This window comes from Aulostomus chinensis, chromosome 4 (assembly GCF_037954235.1).
Source record: "Aulostomus chinensis isolate RoL2024-O1b breed Wild chromosome 4, RoL_Achi_v1.0, whole genome shotgun sequence".
In the NCBI taxonomy this organism is placed as follows: domain Eukaryota; kingdom Metazoa; phylum Chordata; class Actinopteri; order Syngnathiformes; family Aulostomidae; genus Aulostomus; species Aulostomus chinensis.
The window spans coordinates 22,056,460-22,076,417 of NC_141323.1; the positions used below are offsets into that span (position 1 = coordinate 22,056,460).

General features: G+C 44.0%; 1 long non-coding RNA gene and 2 other non-coding genes across 3 annotated transcripts; 1 reads left to right on the forward strand and 2 right to left on the reverse strand.

Annotated features, from left to right (window-relative positions):
* Positions 1-9,020: 9,020 nt before the first annotated feature.
* On the reverse strand, positions 9,021-18,604 carry LOC147263556 (uncharacterized). The gene is made up of 4 exons (XR_015112629.1): positions 18,538-18,604; positions 13,792-13,977; positions 13,588-13,711; positions 9,021-9,630 (listed from the first exon to the last, which is right to left on the reverse strand). It is a non-coding gene; the product is annotated as an uncharacterized LOC147263556 (long non-coding RNA).
* trnak-uuu (transfer RNA lysine (anticodon UUU)) lies at positions 11,652-11,724 on the reverse strand. Its single transcript has one exon. It is a non-coding gene; the product is annotated as a tRNA-Lys (tRNA).
* trnas-gcu (transfer RNA serine (anticodon GCU)) lies at positions 15,106-15,187 on the forward strand. Its single transcript has one exon. It is a non-coding gene; the product is annotated as a tRNA-Ser (tRNA).
* Positions 18,605-19,958: the final 1,354 nt, after the last annotated feature.

A 19,958-nucleotide genomic window follows, 5' to 3' on the forward strand; every position in this document is an offset into this window, starting at 1 on the left:
GGATGAATGTTTTATTTTATTCTTTATTTTATTTATTTATTTATTTTCTATTGATCGGTTTTGTTTTTCAAGACTTGGTGAAGGGATTTTTCTTTAATAACCTGGCCTACCCTTTCTGTTTTGTTGACATTGGCAATAATGATAAGTGTTATTGTTGGGTTTGAATATATTTGATACAGGCCATCCAATGAAGGTAGATGTCAAGATTTAGTTGTTGTCATCCTAAGAAATGTTTTTTTGTTTTTTGTTTTTGTTTTTGTTTTCTTTTTTTTATTTTGCCCCGAGGTATTGCCACCTCATCAGGGTCAGGGGGTTTGTGGGCCTCAGTGACCTGAAGAGTTACACCAGCAGAAGCTTAGCCTTCAGGTGGGACAAGTTGGACCAAGTGGGACCGGTCTTAGGGTAAAGGTCTGATAAAGAGCAATCAAACTACATGATAATATCAGTTATCCAGAGAACCACCTACCCCCCCCCCAACACCGCCACCACACCATTTTCCCACATGTGTTGCCACCCTTTGCCCCCTTCACATTTCCATCTGCCCCCTTATATGTGACTGTCTAGAACCAGCCCTGTTGGATCACATGAATTATTTCAAGGAGGATAAATTCCTTGGAAATTTGTGTCTTCCTGTCTCATTTACAGGGTTTGCTAGTTAACATGTCAGAGGCATGAACAGGTGAGTTCATGTTGACATGAATTCATTCTCATCATGAATCTGCCTCTTGTTGTCTTTTTCAGAGTCTGTCAGGCTGGTGGACGGGTCGAACCTTTGCTCTGGCAGACTGGAGGTGAAATCTAACCAGCTGTGGTCCTCAGTGTGTGAAGAGGACTTTGACATGCGGGATGCAGAGGTGCTGTGTGGAGAGCTGAGATGTGGGACACCTTCAGTCCTGGAGGGGGGACTTTTTGGACCAGCAGAGTCTCCATTCTGGACTCAGGTGTTCCAGTGTGAGGGCCATGAATCTTCCCTCCTGGACTGTGGACGCTCAGGGTCTGGAAACACCTGCTCAACTGGCAAATCAGTTGGACTCATCTGCTCAGGTGCAGCTTTGGTTCAGGTCCTCGTCCGTCCTGTTGCATATTCATGTATTAATGATGCTCTTGTCTCTGCTCAGATGCTGATGATGTCAGGTTGGTGGGAGGAGCAAACCACTGTGCTGGTAGACTGGAGGTGAAACACCTGGGAGAGTGGAGAGAAGCAGAGACAGACCGGTCCTGGACCCTGAAGGAAACAGCTGTGATATGTAGATGGCTGGACTGTGGTTCTGCTGTCTCAACACAGCAGAGAGACGAGTCCTCAGAACGACTCATGTGGTTCATCAACTCTGAGTGTGTTCAGTCTACATCAACACTGAAGGAGTGTGTGAGATCATGGAACTCTTCTGGTTCCACCATCCAGGAAATCACCTGCTCAGGTAACATTATTGACACTAACAGTCATGTGACTGAGATCCAGGACAAGTTGTCTTTGGCTGTTTACATGAACACAAATATTCCTCTGTTATTCTGACAATGATGAGATCCTGAATTTGATGAGGGTCATGTTGATGATGTGAAATACGGAATCCAGATGTTTCACTTTAAGCAGAGAGACCAAGTTGTCTCAAATACGAGTGTGTGTGTGTGTGTGTGTGTGTGTGTGTGTGTGTGTGTGTGTGTGTGTGTGTGTGTGTGTGTGTGTGTGTGTGTGTGTGTGTTTGGGGGTTCAGCCTCATCAAGCAATAACAAGAGGAAGGTGAGTCAGGAAGGGAAGTTTCATGGTTCTTGTTTTTTCCGATGAGTTTAAGCAGGATTAGTAGCTGAGAAAAATGGGTGAATATTAGAATGATGATTTCCTGATGTCTCCACAGAGTCTGTCAGGCTGGTGGGGGGGTCCAGTCTGTGCTCAGGCAGACTGGAGGTGAAGTCTAACCAGTCATGGTCCTCTGTGTGTGAGGAGGATTTTGGCCTGCAGGATGCAGAGGTGGTGTGTAGAGAGTTGGGGTGTGGGGCTCCGTCCCTCCTCCACGGGGGCCCATATACAGACATGGAGACCCCAGTCATGGCAGCAAAGTTCCAGTGTGGTGGAGATGAATCTGCTCTGCTAAACTGTGGAAGGTCTGGCTCAGTGAGGAAGACCTGCTTACCTGGGAAAAGCGTTGGCCTCGTCTGCTCAGGTGAAGGTCATAGATCTGCTTCATCCCACTGCTTTACTTCTACCACTCATGATTCCTGTGTCTGCTCAGAGCCTGATGGAGTCAGGATGGTGGGAGAGCCCAGTCGCTGTGCTGGGACCCTGGAGATCAAACACCAGGGAGAGTGGAGACCAGCGGCCCCTGGGGGTCCTGAATGGCTCCACCAGTCTGCCTCTGCAGTGTGTAGACGGATGAATTGTGGCTCTGCTGCTTTGACAAATAAAAGAAGGGACTCGCTATTCAGGCCTGTGTGGTGGATCAGGTCTTCTTGTGTCCAGTCAGCATCTGGACTGCGGGAGTGTGGAGTGGAGACTGATGAAGTTCATAGTGCTACCAGTCTGATGGTGGTGTGCTCAGGTAAAACTGGACATTCCAAACAAGCTGCTGCTTCCTCGATGACACCAGCACATCTGCTGATTCAGCCTTTCTTCTGCCCCCCCCTCCACAGATTTGCTGGTCCAGCCAAACATCTCCTTCTCTGCCTTCACTGACGGCGTCTCTGAGGTGAGGCAGCAGGAGACTCTGCTGCTCCGGGGCTCCAACTTCACCATCAGTTGCTCTGTTGAACCACAGTACCCAGGAGGCCTGTTCCAGCTCATCTTCTCCACCTCCAGCACGGCACAGAACTACACCCTACCAGCGCTCAAGTTCTCCGCCCAGTTCCTGTTCTCAGCAGCAGACCACACCCACCGAGGGAACTACAAATGTGTTTATCACCTGTCGCATGTTTTCCCCCATCACTTCTCCTCTGAGAGCCAGGAGCTCCACCTCATCATAGCAGGTGACAACAGGACCAGCTGGAGTCAGACAGAAGAATGTGACCCTGACTACATTTACATGCACTTTCTACTCCTCTGTTCTCCTGCTTCTTGTTTTTAGCCTGAAAATGACAACATTCTGATGAAGCTTTTTACATGACTATGGAAAATAGTCCAGCTAGCTAATTCTAACTAGCTAGGCTAGTCTGAGAGATGAAGGGCGGAGCTAAAGTTCACTGTCAAATTGATCATTTTCTTGATAGTCCAACAGGCTCCTTAAGAACAACTTTGGACTCAAATGCCCCGTTAAAAAAGAAATCTATAAGTCCAAGGAAACAAGCACCTTGGTACAATTCAGAAAGCAGACACCTGTAAAGTGTCATGAGATAACTTTTGTTGTGATTTGGCGCAATATAGATAAAACTGACTTGACTTGTCATTTGTTTGTCTCCCGTCCAGTTAAAGTGTCTCACACTGTGAGACTCTACAGTTTTAATTCCTCCTGAAGTTCATTCATGACAGAAAAGCCTCAAACCTAAATAATATTGGTCTGTCCTACGTTTTCATTGAGAAATGCTCAGTTTTGAAAACCCACCCAGAATAAACTCTTTCTAGAATCCTGATTAAATCTGGACTGTTGTCATTTTCAGAATAACAGTGGAACGATGGCGGACGTGTAAAAATAGTCTGTGTTAAATGAATCCACCAACCTTCTGGGAAATATGCTTCTTGTCCATCATCCCCAGAACCAGACAAGGAGACAGAGACTCTCCTCTAGGGAGCTGAGACCCTCGCTAGTTAGCTTAGCACATTGAATAGTAGCGGTTGGGAAGTGTTAGCAAGTGTTAATAGTTTCTCCAGAAACATTTGTTCGTCCTATCATTTGCTCACGTGAAGGTCCCACTTCAAACTCAGTGTCAGAACGAACCTGACAGGAAACGATCTCGTTGCAAGAGGCCCCAGACTTGAACTGGACAATTTGAACAAACAGGAAACAAAGAGAGAGGAAACTGCATGAGGTTCAACACGTTGGTGAAATCAAACCAAGAATGTTGTAATTACATGTTCTGTGTGTCCATGAGGGAGCTGAGACCAGCAGAGACCAGCAGACCATGAGTTAGCTTAGCATAATGAATGGTAGTGAGTGGGAAGTGTTAGCATCAACTGTCTCAGGATCATGATGTTGGTTTGTCCTGCAGTCCTCCTCCTCCTCCTCCTCCTCTCTTCCAATGTCGGCCATGATCAGTAGCAGCAGTCGCTCTCCTGCTCCAACAAACATTTGGTTTTGGTGGCCAAATCACTGCTCCCAGTCAGGAAAGTAGTCCCAGCTACGTGTCTGATTCTAAAATTAGAATGTCTGTTAAAAGTGATCCACAAGCCCAGATATATGAATGCAGGTGTAGCGGCTCCAGACTGAGGGGTATCTGGACGCTACATGTGATACCCAGGATGAAGACTGAGGATCAATGAAGAGAGAAACGATGGATGAACGTCTTCTCAAGTCCGTTTGATTTCTGAGGCTTCGTTGGGCCTGTGGGAAAAATCTCTCAGCCTAACCCACGTAAGCGTCAGAGCTCCACCTACTGGTCAGGTGGAATAAATTCAAAAAATAGGGGGTGTCTGTTTTATGTGAAAACACATGAAATAACAACATTTTCTGTCTGTTTATATTAAAACTTCTATTTTCTTTTTTTTCAGTTCCTTCCACAGGCAACGACTGTTTGGGACTTTTATGCTAACACTTCCCACCTCCTACCATTCATTGTGCTAAGCTAACTAGCATGAGTCTCAGCTCCTAGAGAAGGGTCTCCATCTTCTAGTCTGGCTCTGGGGATGATGGACAATCAGAGACTTCTCCTAAAAGTTAGCGTGTTCCTTTAACATGCAGCCTTCCATCAAGAACCTTCAACCATCAACATGTCTGTGGTGGTCAGTGGTGATGTCATTGATCAAATGTGATGATTCTAAATGTTTTTCAGTGCCTTTAAGTGATTTCATCATCAGAGCGTTCATCCACCATCTGATCCTGGGGTCATGTGCTGTCTTCTTCTACCGCTACTTCAAGGTAACACGACGTAGCTTCGTAGTCCTTGGCTATGAGCAGTTGTTTCAGCAGCAACTGGAGGTCTGAGCTGTCATGTCTTCCAGGCCAAAATGGAGCGGCAGGCAGGACACCAGGAGAACATTGAACTCAACGCTGGTGATGCTACAGAGGAAGGCTTGGTTGATGAAGAGGCTGGAGTTCACCACCAAGACACCACGAACGTGTGACTGCAGCGCCGCCACAACTGAGCTCCAGGCTTCTTCTGCTTTCACCGTGATGATGTTTCAAGCAACAGGACGTCTCCTCATTGCAGTCTTGTAGTTTTCCTCATGTTTTCATGATCGTCCATCTCTGTTCTCAAGGTCAAGTCTCAGTTCTGGCCTGTTTTATCAGATAGATCAAAGGTTATTGAAGGTCCCTGAAATGAAAACTCCATGTTCTCAGTTCTGATCCTGCATCTCTGTGGTCATGGCTCATTTATCTCTCCACACATGACAAACCAAAAACTTTTCCAGTGTTTTTACATCAGACTCCCGGTTTTTCTTTTTTTCTCTTCCTGTTAAAACAATCCAAACATTTGATGACTCATCCTTCCCTCAGTGGTGTCAACTCATTTTCCATCCAATGGAAACGTCTCCTCAGATTTGGATGCTCCTCCCCCATCCACCACGTGATGCACTGTGGCCCCAAAATACTTTTTTCCCATAAACATCCAAGAAGAAGTGGCTGCAAAACATTGGATTGATTGTTTTAGTCTCTACAGCCCAAACTGACGCGTTCCACTGACAGAATAAAACTGATGGAAAGTCTGAAGGGACCATGATTCCATTTTTGTACCCACTTTTGTTAGCAGCAAGCTAACCACAAGTAGCCAGAGCAGGTCAAGTGAACATGTTCTGCTGTGCGGGGGTGCGTTCACTGCTTCTGGCTCATGTAGAGGTCACATCCTGTCACATGACCCATGAGGACAGAGGTTCTGTTCATCATCAGAACTGTTGAGGAGCCGTCTGAGCACATTTTGATGAAAAATAATCACAAAATCAACTTTAAACAAGTTCCCATCTACCAGCATAGCAGAGATCAGCTCATGGTCCAATACTGGGCCTCCTCCTGATTAGTAGGCTGGATTTTTACAGTGAACATTTGAAGTCACCAAATGAGAGATGGAAACAAAATGAAGTCCAGTTTGATGCTGGAAAACCACTTCTTTGACAAAACTGTGTTTTTCTCAGCTTTCGTTAAAAAAATGACAGTTTTTCATGAAACCATCCTTCATTCAGGTGTTGATGAAAAATATAATAGACTCACTGACAACAAATCTTTTGAAATGAAAACAGACACCTTGGTCTTTGTTCTGATGAGCTCTGATGTTGTTCAACTGTTGGTCTCTGAGCCTCAGCACCCCTGCCTGTTTGAAGGCGTATTCTGTCCAAGTAGAGCTCATGATGTGTTCATCTGACCAAAATAAAAATGGATGAAAATGTCAAGAACCTCCCTCCCAAATGTGATGTCTTCAACTGAAACACCTCTGGAACATTGAGAGGTTTCCTCCTCCAACAGTCTTGTCTTCTTACCAGCTTTGCTCTCTCACTACTGTTTAGTGTTGGAGAGATTTTGTTCTGTGACACCTGTGAGGAAGAGACTTCTATTCTTCTTTATGATGTCATGACCTGATTTCTGGAGTGAAAGTAGTTAGTGTGATGTCATAATGAGCTCCATGATTTTCTGTTATTTTTGGTAAGAGTTTCATTGTTTCACCTGTACATGCGTAGTTAAGCCAGAAGGGGGCAGTTTAGCTCATAGAGTGCTTGGTGACGTGAAAAATCTGTAAAAAAAAGTGTTCTTTTTCTGCGGTGGTTCTGCTGATGCTTCCAGTTCTTGCCAATGCTGAAGTAATAAAAGAAGGTGTTGTCCAGCAATGCTGTCTGTCTTCATGGTGTCTCATTGATTCCTTCATCTACATATCAGGCCACAGCAACAGTGCTGTCCCTCACTACACAACATAGACACTGAGATTCCCACTAATGATGAGTCAGCACATCCTGACTGTTATGATGACCTCAGCCTGAATGCTCCTCCTTCTTGAGATGCCAGACCTCAAAGGACTCCAGTTTGACTCAGAGTCACTTCTTCTTCTCTTGGACAAATAAATGGATGAACAAACACTAAAATATCAATCATGATTTAAACCCACTGGCAAAACCAATGTTTCCACTTTGTTGATTTGTATAATTTCCTTCAATAAATACAAGTGGGTGGAGCCCAGATGGTCCAAACCTGTTTCCTGTCTCCTGTCATTGTGGAGAGTCTCTGTTCTGTCCTGCTGCTGTCCAGTTGTCTCTACTGAGCCAACTCAGGCTCACACCCTCTTCATCAAAACATGACGTTTGGTCGAGTCCTGTCACATCAACAGGTGACGTGGAGGAAGTCATCAGGAGACACGGCGATGTACAGCTATGTGACATCAGCAGAACTGTGGAAGTTTATACTGAGTCTCCTGATGACAAGTGGCAGTATACAGATATTAAAGAGGGTCTGAGCTAAAACTGAACCTTGGGAACTTCAACCTTTGATCTCAGAGTTTTGTGTTTGATCTTAGAATTCTTTCTTTGATCTCACTTTGATTCCTCAATGATTTCTTTGTGGACACAAATTGTCTTTGATCTCTCAATGAGACAAAGACATAGAAGCTCAAACCTCAGCCTCCAGGAGGCCGTGATCCTATAGTGGTCAGTACTCTGTGTTGTGGCTGCAGCAACCCTGGTTTGAATCCGGGTCACGGCAGCAACATGAATACTGACTAGTATTTGTTGTTAAACTGGACAGTTTGTCTGTTGAAGCTCTCTCAGACACTCCTTTATTCATCCTACCTTCAGGCTCAGCAGCATCATAGTGAATGTGTCTGACTAGGATCAGAACCCTCAACCTGTAGGGCTGTGGTGCAATGAGAACACATCTGACAACGGATCAGAGGAGTGTCTGTTTGACTCCTGAAAACTCCATTTAAAGCTGAGAGGAACTTGTTCTTCATCACCAAATTCCCTCCCTGCACGTTGTCTCTCCAAAAGCATTCAAATCAAAGTTGAACCTTTGACAAAAAGCTCCCAGTAGGTGATGCAGGCTCCACCTCGCTCTTGGTTCTGGAACCTCACCAGTTGAAGCTTTCTCAGCACTTGGATCTCATGTTTCTGACATCTCTGAGCTTGTTTCCTATCCACCTGTCTCATATTGATGAGGTCATACAGCCTGATGATGTCCATGGTTCTCCTTTGAGTGGTTCCTTCTGGGAGAGTTCTCTCTCTGTAACTTGTGTGTGTGTTTGGTCGTATCCTGTTTCTCCTTGACAGCACTTTAGTGTTTTTACCACTGGTGTGACTGACTCTGGAGAAATTTCTTTGTGTGTATTGATGGACACGGGCCAAGCAGAAATTTCCCACAATGCCATAAGGCGGTGTTTGGTCATTGTTGAGCAGGCGTCAGTCTGACAACAATGTCATATTATTTTGTTATCACTTGACCAGACCCAAAAGTAGGCTCCAGGTATCAGTTTCTTCTCAATGCTAATGTCTGCTAGCTTAGTCTGCTACTTTGATGGCTCTGACTACAAAAAGGTCCAGACCCCTGGATATGGTGGTTCCTACCTAAACGTAGATTCTGTCAGCTCATGTTTTGAAATCAACTCACCATGAACACAAGTAGATTTCAATGGACTGCAAATGTGTCTCATTTAATGGTAAACATGTCAAATATAAATTCCATCACCTGAGGAGGTCTGCTGCTGGAATTAAGCTCCAGATATTCACAAGATATTCTAGATCTTAAAATAAAGCATTTTTACATTTGATTTATTTTTCATTAGCCTGCTTCATGTGGTGTGATTTTATGCATCTTATATTAAATAGAGCCTCTTCAATGATAGTCCCTGAGGATGTTGGATGATATAAAAAGATGATATAAAAAGAGTGTCGTGACTTGATAAACTGGTGATGACGGCGTATCTTTAGAATGTTTTATCCAGTTGTTACTCTGGGCTCCACTCGTTGTATTTTTGTCTCATCCAACGAGAAACGATCAGTCTCAGGTTTAAGCTCATCAATGAGTTCTTGTGGATCAGTGGCTTGCATGCATGAATGAGTTGGAACACTTCTTGGAAATTAAAGAGGATTTAATACAATTAAGAAAACACTTAAGACAGAGTGATAATTCCAGCAGAGTAATGAAGGCACTTATTGAGTAGCAGGGATGAATTAGCCTCCATTTATCTGAGCTTCAAGTAGACGGCAAAGAGGCAGGTGGAAAGGTGTGTAGGATGAACGATAGTGACCTCCAAACAAATGAAGAGGACTGAGTGGAGGCTGACCAGCTCTACGGAGTCAGGCAGAGTTTGGCAGTGAGACAGGAGTCCAGGCCTGAATAGGTGAAAACCAACGTAACCGGCTGACGTTCTCAGCTGGATTCTCCCATCGATGTACGATGCCTCTCCAATGAACTGGAGGGAGGACGGCTTCCAAAGCCTCCACCTCGTCGACCGTGGCTCCCGCTGACATTCGCTCGATGAAGAAGGGAAGCACGTTGATTCGCTACCCTCTGGTCTCAGGCTGCTGGCTGCCTCGACTAAGCTGCTCTTCTCCAACACAAAGGTGGCTTCTCTCTGCTGGTCAGGATGGAGATTCAAGGCTCACAGGAGGTCAAGAGTGTAGCAACCGTGAGCTGAGATCGATGATGAATTACAAAAATAGAAAATTTTAAAAAAAAATTAGTGGAATAGAAAAGAAAAGGGGGAGAGCCGGACCAGCTGCTCTAGGAGCTCAAGCACAAAGGGCAGAAACAAGAAGCACTGAAGAGAGCGCCAGCAGTGGATGGTGTCACCACTGATATAGTAAACTGGTCTGCCTCAGAGCAGTGACCTTTGACCTGTGTGGGGTTGTTGGCCAATCAGCACACTTTGCTGTCTTCAGTCCTTCTCAGATATCAACAAATGAAGCTGGTTGAACAGACAGCAATCATCATCACTCAGAGACATCACCTGGAGAGGAAGACTGCTCAGAGTTCTGACAATGACAGTGAAGAGGCAAGGAAAGATGGACAACCACAGACAGTGAAACATTCGGAACATCATGTTTATACACGTGTGTGTGTGTGTGTGTGTGTGTGTGTGTGTGTGTGTGTAAGAATCAGAATCTTTTCTTTTTGCTATACGGGGGGGGGGGGGGGTACAGTGAAAATAGTTAGATAGAGCGCTCTTCCAGAGCAACCGTGCACCACAGAATGCAGATACAAAGAAAAGATCCAAAAGATAAAAGATAAAAGCAAGATAAAAGACACTGTTAGAACAGAAAGATCCATAAACCCACCAACCAGAGGTGTGTCTGGTACAGATGTGGAATTATTGGCTCACACAATGTTGAGGCAACTGGGAAGAAGACAAACAAAAAAGGCTTGTGTGATTCAGACATTCATCAAAAATGGTCCTGTAGAACTGTTCAATGTGTCATGACTTCTATCCATTTTCTTCTGCTTATCCTGTTCAGGGTCATGGAGGGGGTGGAGCCTATCCAAGCAGCTTTTGGGCGACAGGCCGTGTTCACCCTGGACAGGTCACCAGTCCATGACAGGGTTAACACATCCACAGACAAACATTCAAAGCCAGACTCAGGAGGATCTCTCCACCCTACAGACTGTAAAGGAATCATCAAAGATGGCAGTTGGAGTTCTGTGGATCTGTGCTGGATTCCTCGTCCTCACGGACCAGAAGTCTGTCTGAAATACTACACTGATTGATGATCTTTTCATGAATCTGTAAATGCTTCTAAAATTAAGAGTAAAAAAAATCCTATCTTCTTCATGTCTCAAGCCAAATCACATCAAGAGTTCTTTTATGATAATTTTTTTAACCGGACGTCTGCTTTGACTGGTTGGTTGTTGAAAGAGAGCAGGATAGGACAGACAGCAGAAGACAAATATAGAGAAGAAAAGACAAAAGACAGAGAGAAAGGAGGGAGAGAATGACAAAAAGATGGGAACAAGATGAGGGAGAAAGACAAGCAGAGAGAAAGACAGAGGGACAGGGGGATGGAAGACAGACACACAACCAACAACAGCAACAGCAGCAGCAATAATAGTAAACTAGCTGCCAATGATAACGTCTCCTGGTCACTGAAGCAATCAACTTCAGCATAATAGGAGGCTTGAAGAGCCAGGAAATAAAATATAAGCACAATACTGATGTGAATGTCAGTGCAATACTGAGAACACTGATATGTAGACGACTAGTAGGGGCAGTGCAGTGGTTGGCACTTTCACCTGGCCCTGTGATGGACTGGCGACCTGTCCAGGGTGAACCCCTCCTCTTGTACTGAGGCTGCTGGGACAGGCTGCAGTTCCCTCTGAGACCCTGAACAGGAAAAGCTGTAGAAAATGGATTGATGGATGGAGTTTGCTGTGTTTAGAGGGATTTTCCTGTTTCTCTTGATCACTTCTTCAATCTGAAAATACTTTCCAATTGAACAGTAAGAAAAATTTAACTTTTTGCAAAATGGGGGTTGCCGGTTCTTCACATTTGACCTGCAGGAACAGTCTCAAGACAAGAACACTTCTACTTTTGGTGATGACAGTTCGTTCAACACTAAACTTCATCCAGGACCATGTTGTCAAACACTGGAACAACCACAGCACCTGAACAGGGACTTGAACCCTGGACCCTCAGATTAAAAGTCTGATGCTCTACCGTCTGAGCTACTCAGGCTCTCGCTGCAGCATTTAGACAGGAAAAGAAACACCTGTGAAGGTCAAACTGCTGCTTTCTTGACTTGTTCAATCCTCCATGTTAAAGTCCACCATGCTTTTGATTGGCTCTGATTCTCTGTGGCAAAATCCAACAAGAGGCTCCAAAAATGTCTTGAATGTCATAAGAATACACAGGACAAGATGTTAGTTTCCTTCATGTCTGCAGTTCCTCCACTGGAAAGTAAAGTCAATGCTGTTCCTCTGCTGAAACCTGGGATGGGACCAGGGACCTTTAGATCTTCAGTCTAACGCTCTCCCAACTGAGCTGTTTCAGCTCTGAGTGAGGGCCCTGCTTCTCTCATTTTATAATCTCTTCCACTCTCACTAGAACTTAGAGAGGATTTGAGCTTCTGAAGTCATGACACATTGAACAGTTCTACAGGACCATTTTTGATGAATGTCTGAATCACACAAGCCTTTTTTGTTTGTCTTCTTCCCAGTTGCCTCAACATTGTGAGAGCCAATAATTCCACATCTGTACCAGACACCTCTTGTTGGTGGGTTTTCTGGATCTTTCTGTTCTAACAGTGTCTTTTATCTTAAATATGCCACTTTCACATGAAAACATCAATAACAGGACAAAATCAAAACTATTATTGTGGTTGTTGCTTTTGTTGGTTGTGTGTCTGTCTTCCATCCCTCTGTCTTTCTCTCTGCTTGTCTTTCACCCTCATCTTGTTCCCATCTTTTTGTCATTCTCTCCCTCATTTCTCTCTGTCTTTTGTCTTTTCTTCTCTATATTTTTCTTCTGCTGCTCCAGGATCAGCTTCTATCACTCAGTGGTCCAGAACCATTATGAAGCCTGATCATGAATGTGAGCCCAGCTCTTGGAACAGGCCTGCTGCCACCACAACTAAGATCCTGCAGGTCACTAGAAACTCCAATGTCCAGCTGACAAGTGGACTTTCCTCTGATCTGTGGTGGTGCTGAGTTTAGCAAACATCTCCAACAAGAAGATGAAGGAGGCCATCAACTCCTCCAAGCTCAACATCTATACTGGCTTTACTGGGAGATCAGGAGGTCAAATCAGATCTCCACCCTCCACCTCAGATGGTTTCTACTCACAGAGATGAGGGACCAGTTCAAACCAGTTACCTGGAGCTCCCTTAAGCCATTGTCCCCCCCCCCCCCCCCCCCCCCACACACACACACACACAGCCTGTCTTTGGTATAAAATGGTCTGTCAAGTTCACGTTGGAAGATTTCTCTGACTCCATTGTGAATAAAGAGATTCTTCATCTGACACCTGAGTCTTGATCCATTGATTCCTCTGATCCACCTCTTTCTGCTCCAACAAGGCTGACATGGATCAGGTGGGTCCATGTCATCCAATCAGTAGGTTTCTCCTCTCAATTAATTTTCTTCATCCCAGTTTAGATTGATTCTTCTCAGCCTCATGAAGGAGCATCTGATCAGGTGTTTGACTGCTTGTTGGTTGTAATTCCATAGATTTTAGTCTCAGATGTTATAGAATTAATAAGAACATCTTAAAGACCTTTGTCCAACACTTGAAACTCACCTGTCTGTGGAGGCCCAACTGGCCTTTGGTAGTGAGGTGGTGGATGCATGTGTATGAAATGAGGCTCGTGTTGCTGTGAGGAGCCACTAGAGGGAGACACCTGTCGTTCCTCCCAGCTGACAATGAGGCTTCACAGCTGCATTTGAAGCTGTCCTTTATTAGTCACAACTGTCTTGAGCTCAGGAGCCAAACTCACCGAAAAAATATGCAAGTGGCTTTGGACAAAAGCGTCTGCTCAATGAAATTGTAGGATTATAGAATTCTATAAATGTAGAATATAATTGTAGAAATGCTCTCTCTCACCATCCCCAATGTCTGTGCCAGGGTCTCTGGCCAGTGGTCAATGGGCTCCTATCACCTGCCCAGGATGGATCCAGCTTTGTCTTTGTAATTCTGCACTTATTAGAGACCTGGAAACAAAGGAATGCTGAAAAAGAGAAAATAGGACCTCAAACAAATGGGCTTGTGACATAATTTTAAAGAGTTGTGTCAATGTGAATCTTTTACAAATGTGTGTGTGAATGTGGTTGTTGTGGCCGAGTGGTGAAGGCGATGGACTAGAAATCCATTGGGGTCTCCCTGCTCAGGTTGGAGTCCTGCCAACAACGTTAAAGTGTTGATGTTCTGGAGGAGACAACATCTGATCTTTGTTAGATCCACGAGTCAAAGGTTTTCTTGAAAGGGCTGCAGCAGCTGAGGATGAGGGAGAGACAGAATTACAAACCATCTTCGTGAGGACATTTTGAAAAATGATGACATTTTGCCACAGTTATTATTGACTTGGAACACTGCAAAAATATCCCCTCTCCAAAAACCCTCCTCTTCAACTTTGTACCCAAGTTGTCTCCTCATCAGGCACCACAGTGTCCAGGATGTTCAGTCAAAAAGTCATTAATGATTTTAAAAATGTCCATCAAACACAAAATAAGGCTTCAAATAGGTAAAATCACCATCTGTAGACTGGACCAATATGCTGATGTGATCCTTTGATTAGTTTAGGATCAGTCAGAGATCAAAGACTGAAGCAGGAGATCAATGCTCAGAACCCAGAGATCAAAGACAGAATTCAGACATCAGAGACAGAATTCAGACATCAAACACATACCTAGGCTCCACCCCCCCCAGACAGTTTCCATGTAAGTCGTAAGTTTTATTTTTAAAGCGCCAAATCACAACACATGTCATCTTCTTTTTATTCTTTTTATTAAAGATTGAAGCTCCATACAAGACAGTTTGTAGACAAGAACATCACAACCTGGGAAGCTTTCACTTCTTTTGATGGGCAGCTTTGATTTCAGGTTCTACCTCTGTAAAATTGAAAGTAAAGTAAATGAAGCACCTGTGAAGGTAAAACTGATGATGTCATGACTTGTTCAGTCCTCCAACATTAAAGTCCAACAAGCTTTTGATTGTCTCTGATTCTCTGTGGCAAAATCCAACAAGAGGAAACAGAAAATCTTGAGGTTGTCTCACTTTTTTTTTTAAAAGAAACTCTGCATAGGACATGGATAGGATGCTTGTTTCCTTGGATGAAAAAGTCTGGTACTCTCATCTTCTTAAACATTTACTTGTTCAATCAGGACAAGAGAATCTGAGCTTGGATGTCATTTTGTAGTAAAAGGTGAATTAAACTTGTAAACATCAGCTGGTGTTCACTCTGATGATGTGTCGATGGTCTGTATTCTGCCTTCTGTAGCACGATGCTGCTGGGAAGAAGCCTGATTATGTCAGAGTTGTGTTCAGTGGCTCCTGCTGGGTCCATTTCTGACAAATAGGCTCCAAAGAGTTCAGGTGTTTAAAAGCTCAGGGTTGCTGTCAGCAGACGAGGTGGCCGAGTGGTTAAGGCGATGGACTGCTAATCCATTGTGCTCTGCACGCATGGGTTCGAATCCCATCCTCGTCGTGAGCGACTCTGGTTTCTACTCCTAGATTATGGAATTACTGTGAGGCTTTTAACTGACACAGATACCAGTTGAGTCAACTTCCCTTTCACAACCTGACTAAAACAACTCAGACACCCAGAGCTCACATGTCAATCACCTCTGTAGAAGGTCCCGCCCCCACAGAGCTATAAATCCTCCCATCAGTGAAGAAAACTGAAGACGCCTCTTGGATGAGAGCTGAAGCATCTTCAAGAAACCTGAAATAGTCCACTTGGTACATTTAAATAATTCTACAATTTCTTTAAGCTTTTGTCCAAAGCCACGTGCATGTATCACATGTATATAATATATATGTGATACTCTTTCATCTACTCATGAACCAAAAATGCAGTCTAATACCAGTAAATTTGTGCAGAAAAATGTCATTTGTGCTCCTTCTTTTATTTATTTGTTTATTTAGTATTTTTTAATGTATTTTCTTTCAATTCACATTTTGTCCATTAACTTCATAATCACTCTTCTCAGTCGCCATCTCATCACATGACTAAAGTTTGGGTTCTGTATTGGTGGTAAAATATCCTTCCATGCCCCTCACTAGTTTGCACACAGAAAAGCATATTTTACTGGTTTCAAATCTCATTTATCACTTCTCGGCTGGACTACTGCAACTCTCTCTTGTCAGGATGTCCTAAATACTCTCTAAAGAGTCTCCAGCTGGTCCAGAACGCTGCAGCGAGGGTTTTGATGGGAGTTAAGAAGAGAGAACACATCTCTCCCACTTTAGCTTCTCTCCACTGGCTTCCTGTAGGATCTAGAATCGACTTCAAAGTCCTTCTGCTGACTTATAAGGCTCTCAATGATAAAGCTCCATCCTATTTGAAAGAGCTCATTAGTCCCTACTGTCCGACCAGAGCACTCCGCTCCCAGAATGCAGGTCTTTTAGTGATTCCCAGTATCAATAAAAACAGACTGGGAGGTAGAGCCTTTAGTTACTGGGCTCCTCTACTGTGGAACCAGCTCTCTCCATGGGTCAGAGAGGCAGACACTTTAACTACGTTTAAGTCCAGGCTTAAGACCTTCCTCTATGACAGAGCCTTCAGCTAGGACTGGTTCAGGTAGCTCTGAACCATTGATAGCTATGCTGCTACAGGCTTAGACTGCTGGGGGACACATCAGGTTACATGGAGCCCTTCCCTCCTCTCCTCTCCTCTCCCCCTCTCTCCTCCTCTCCTCCCTGCACATTTTTGGAACTGTCACTACCACTACTTGTTGCACTTTGTAGTTTGGCCTTGGTGTCTCGCAGTCTCTCTGTGTTTCCACAGATCCACCAGAGCCCCAACCGCCGCCTGCATCGCCCCCCCCCCCCCCCCTCTTATTCCCTACTGTTACACCGGCCTGCGCTCCCCTTCCATGAACCAGTCTGCCATCCAGTCCCCCATCAAGCTGGCTTGCTCTCCCTGCCTCCCCTACCAGAAGCTTCCTTCTTCAGCTGTTATTAACATTTCCGTGTTTCCCACATTTTGCATTGTAAACTGTTTTCTTGTCTGTAGCAACATCTACTGCACGTCTGTCCGTCCTGGGTGAGGGATCCCTCCTCTGTTGCTCACCCTGAGGTTTCCCAGATTTTTCCCTGTTAAAAGGGTTTTCTATGGAGTTTTTCCTCAGTCGATGTGAGGGTCTAAGGGCAGAGGATGTTGTTATGATGCCATGTGAAGCCCTTTGAGACAAACTGTTTGAGAAAACGGGCTCTACAAATAAAATTGCCTTGCCTTGCCTAGCGTGTTCTCTCACTTAAACCAGCTGTGGCAGCTTTCATCATGTAATTGATTTTAAAATATAAATATGGAACAGAACCATTGGAATAAGATGTCAGGACATTTGAAGGAATGTCAATCTCCTGTTGAAATGTTGCAGTGTGCAGCTGAGACTCTCTGGCAGTGGCACAAGGAGCCACAATGGCAGAACCTGGACCCTCCTGGAGGAGAACCAAAGGTGAGGGCCTTCTTGGCTCCAGATTGATGGAAATCAAGTGTCTGAGGCTGTTAGCAGCCATTAAGTTGATCTGGTTGGGCACTGGTATTTTTTCTTGCTGCAGCTCAGGAGTGATTCAGGAGAAGAGTTTCAGAACAGCCAAGGTTGGGGACTGAAATTTTAAAATTTCCCCTGGAACCAGACAAACTTGGGAGGTAAAACCTCCAATCATAGCCACTCAGATGCAGCAGCAGAAAGAAGCTGTCATCTACCCTGACAGTCAGAGCATCAAGTCAAGAAAACATCAACCATCTTGTAGTTCCAAACCTTCACCTGTCAGATTCAGCTACTTCTTATTGTGGGACTTTAAATTTGAACACAATGGAATTTGGACAAGGAGTTTTCCTTCAAGTCCAAACATCATCGTCCAGCCTCCAACCAGAGGTCCATCAGTTATCATGGGAGCCACATGTGGAGTCTGGGTTCTTTTCTAGAATGTGACGGCAATGACAGTCCTGCCAAGTGACATCACTGACATGAATGGATGACTTCAGTCACGTGACTGAAGTGCTATGGTTCTTCTGATGAAGGGCGGCATGATGTTTGCTGTCTCAGGCTCCACCAAATGTCCTCTTCAGGACGCCACAATGTGTCCTCTTCAGTGCTCCATCTTCCCTGCATCAGAGACACAAGGGTTTCTCCTGGTGCCGACCCGATCATCCTTCTACCGAATGGTGAGGCGATGGATCCTCAGAGGACGCTGGGATCCTTCTTCTCATCAGTGCCACAGTTTTTCATGGAGGGAACAACAGGAGCTTTTTAGTCATGTTTTGCTTGGTGTTTCCTGCTCAGAGCATCAGGATCTGTGACGCCATCTTGTGATAGTGGATTCATTCATCTGCTATTTCAACACATTCAAGTTCATTATCCCTACATGTCAAAATACATTTGGTGTGGAGTTTTACTTTCTGGCCTCAATCATAATGTGTGCATTTATTCTTCATGAACATTTCTCAGCTTTGTAAGTTTATGATATTTTTTCTTCCTCTGTTTTCTATTCCATTGTTGTTGATGATTCTATTGCAGGTTTGAGTTCCCTGTTGACTGAAGCAGAAACAGGAACAAAAAGCTGGAGGTGGTCAGAGCTCCAAGTTGGGACGCTGATATTAAAGTAGGAGATGAACACATCCAGGTTAGCCATCACTCTCAGAACCTGCTACTTTACCTCTTCAGAATGTAGCAGCATAGCATAGCTTCATCTCACCAGTTAGTGGCCCACTTCGATGTCTGGGATATGAGGTTAAAGGTTCTTTACAGCTCTGAATGAAGGGTTTATAAAGTGTTAACAATGCCATGAATAACACAAGCATTCAGTAATCCTTGATAAAAGGAGACTCACCATCAAGTTGGACAAGTTGAAGAACAAAAGGACTTCTCCACGATCACATTTATCCTCTCTCTCTCTCTGCGTGGACACAACAAATGAGCTGGTTCAGAGACACGAGGCAAAAAAAGCTGGATGAACTCTTCTTCATTCCAAAAATGACTTCACCCTTGAACACTGACGTCAGGTCATTTTATAGGGTCCTCCATTTTTTCATTTATGTGACGTTGCATATTGGGAAATAATCAATTATAAAAAAAATACTATATTTTGATGAAAACTATATTTGATCAGCAAAACTACATCGGGTCAAATAAATCCATCGTTAGTGACGGTGTTACTAATTTTAACTTAAGTGCTCTGGTGCTGATTGCCTCATTAAGATCTTCATGAAGAAATAAACTGAGATTTGTAAAAATGTTTTGTTTTTACAGAGTTGGCAGTTTGAGCATTGAATCTTTCTTTGTGTTGAGAACAAACCCTCAAAGCCTTCATGTTTCAGTTTGCTTCACAGCTAACAGACAAACACCTCTTAGCCTGGTTCTGGTAGTCCAGGTTTAAACACCAACACAAGGATTTTATGCTGATTTCTTCACATGCAGCTGAAATCTAGACTTCAAGTGTTCATGTGAGGTTACAGCTTCACGCCTATTTAGTTTTCAACAAATATTAAGTCACTTTAATGCATTGAGCTCACTAACGAACTTTAGTCTCAGTAGCTGAATCTGTTAGGGGGAAGGCAGTGTGGACCGGCAGGAGCCTCCTACAAAATGCAATGGAGAGAAGAAGAAATCCTGAGGAGTCGCTATGAGATTGAAGTGTTAAAGACGTGGCTCCTTTGGTGGTGATAGGATTTGAGCTATTGACTCTATTTTTAGTTTATTTCAATGTTATTGCAAACATCAGCTGCTCACTTATCAGCTAGCAAGTAAACAACAGTATTGTTCAGTGTGCTAGCTGAAGTAGACCGAGCGGTCAGTTGAGTCTTTATTTCCATGTGTGCTCATGGTAGCAGGGGTTTAGATTTCTAAATGTAACCCTTTTACCACCGGCTCCAATATTAAAACCCACCTTAGGCTTACAGGGAACACTTTAACTCATTTCAAATATCTTGTATGGTAAAAGTCCCATCTGGAATAATTAATATCAATCTCGGGCAATGTATGATTCTCACTCTTAAATATTCAAATGGAGGCTATGGGGAGTACACTTGACCTTTAAACTCTGCTGTAAAGCTTCAGTAACAACACACAAATTCAATGAAACAACACAAGATTTCAGTTTAGAAAATGTATTAAAGGCTTGCAGAAAAACACATTCAAACCTTGAATAAACAAGACTATAGAAAATAAAAAGAAGAACCCCGGGGTATATTGTTTGTCTCTTTCAACTGTCTAATTTTATTTCGAGTGCACTCATGTTTACTTTCGTTGGCG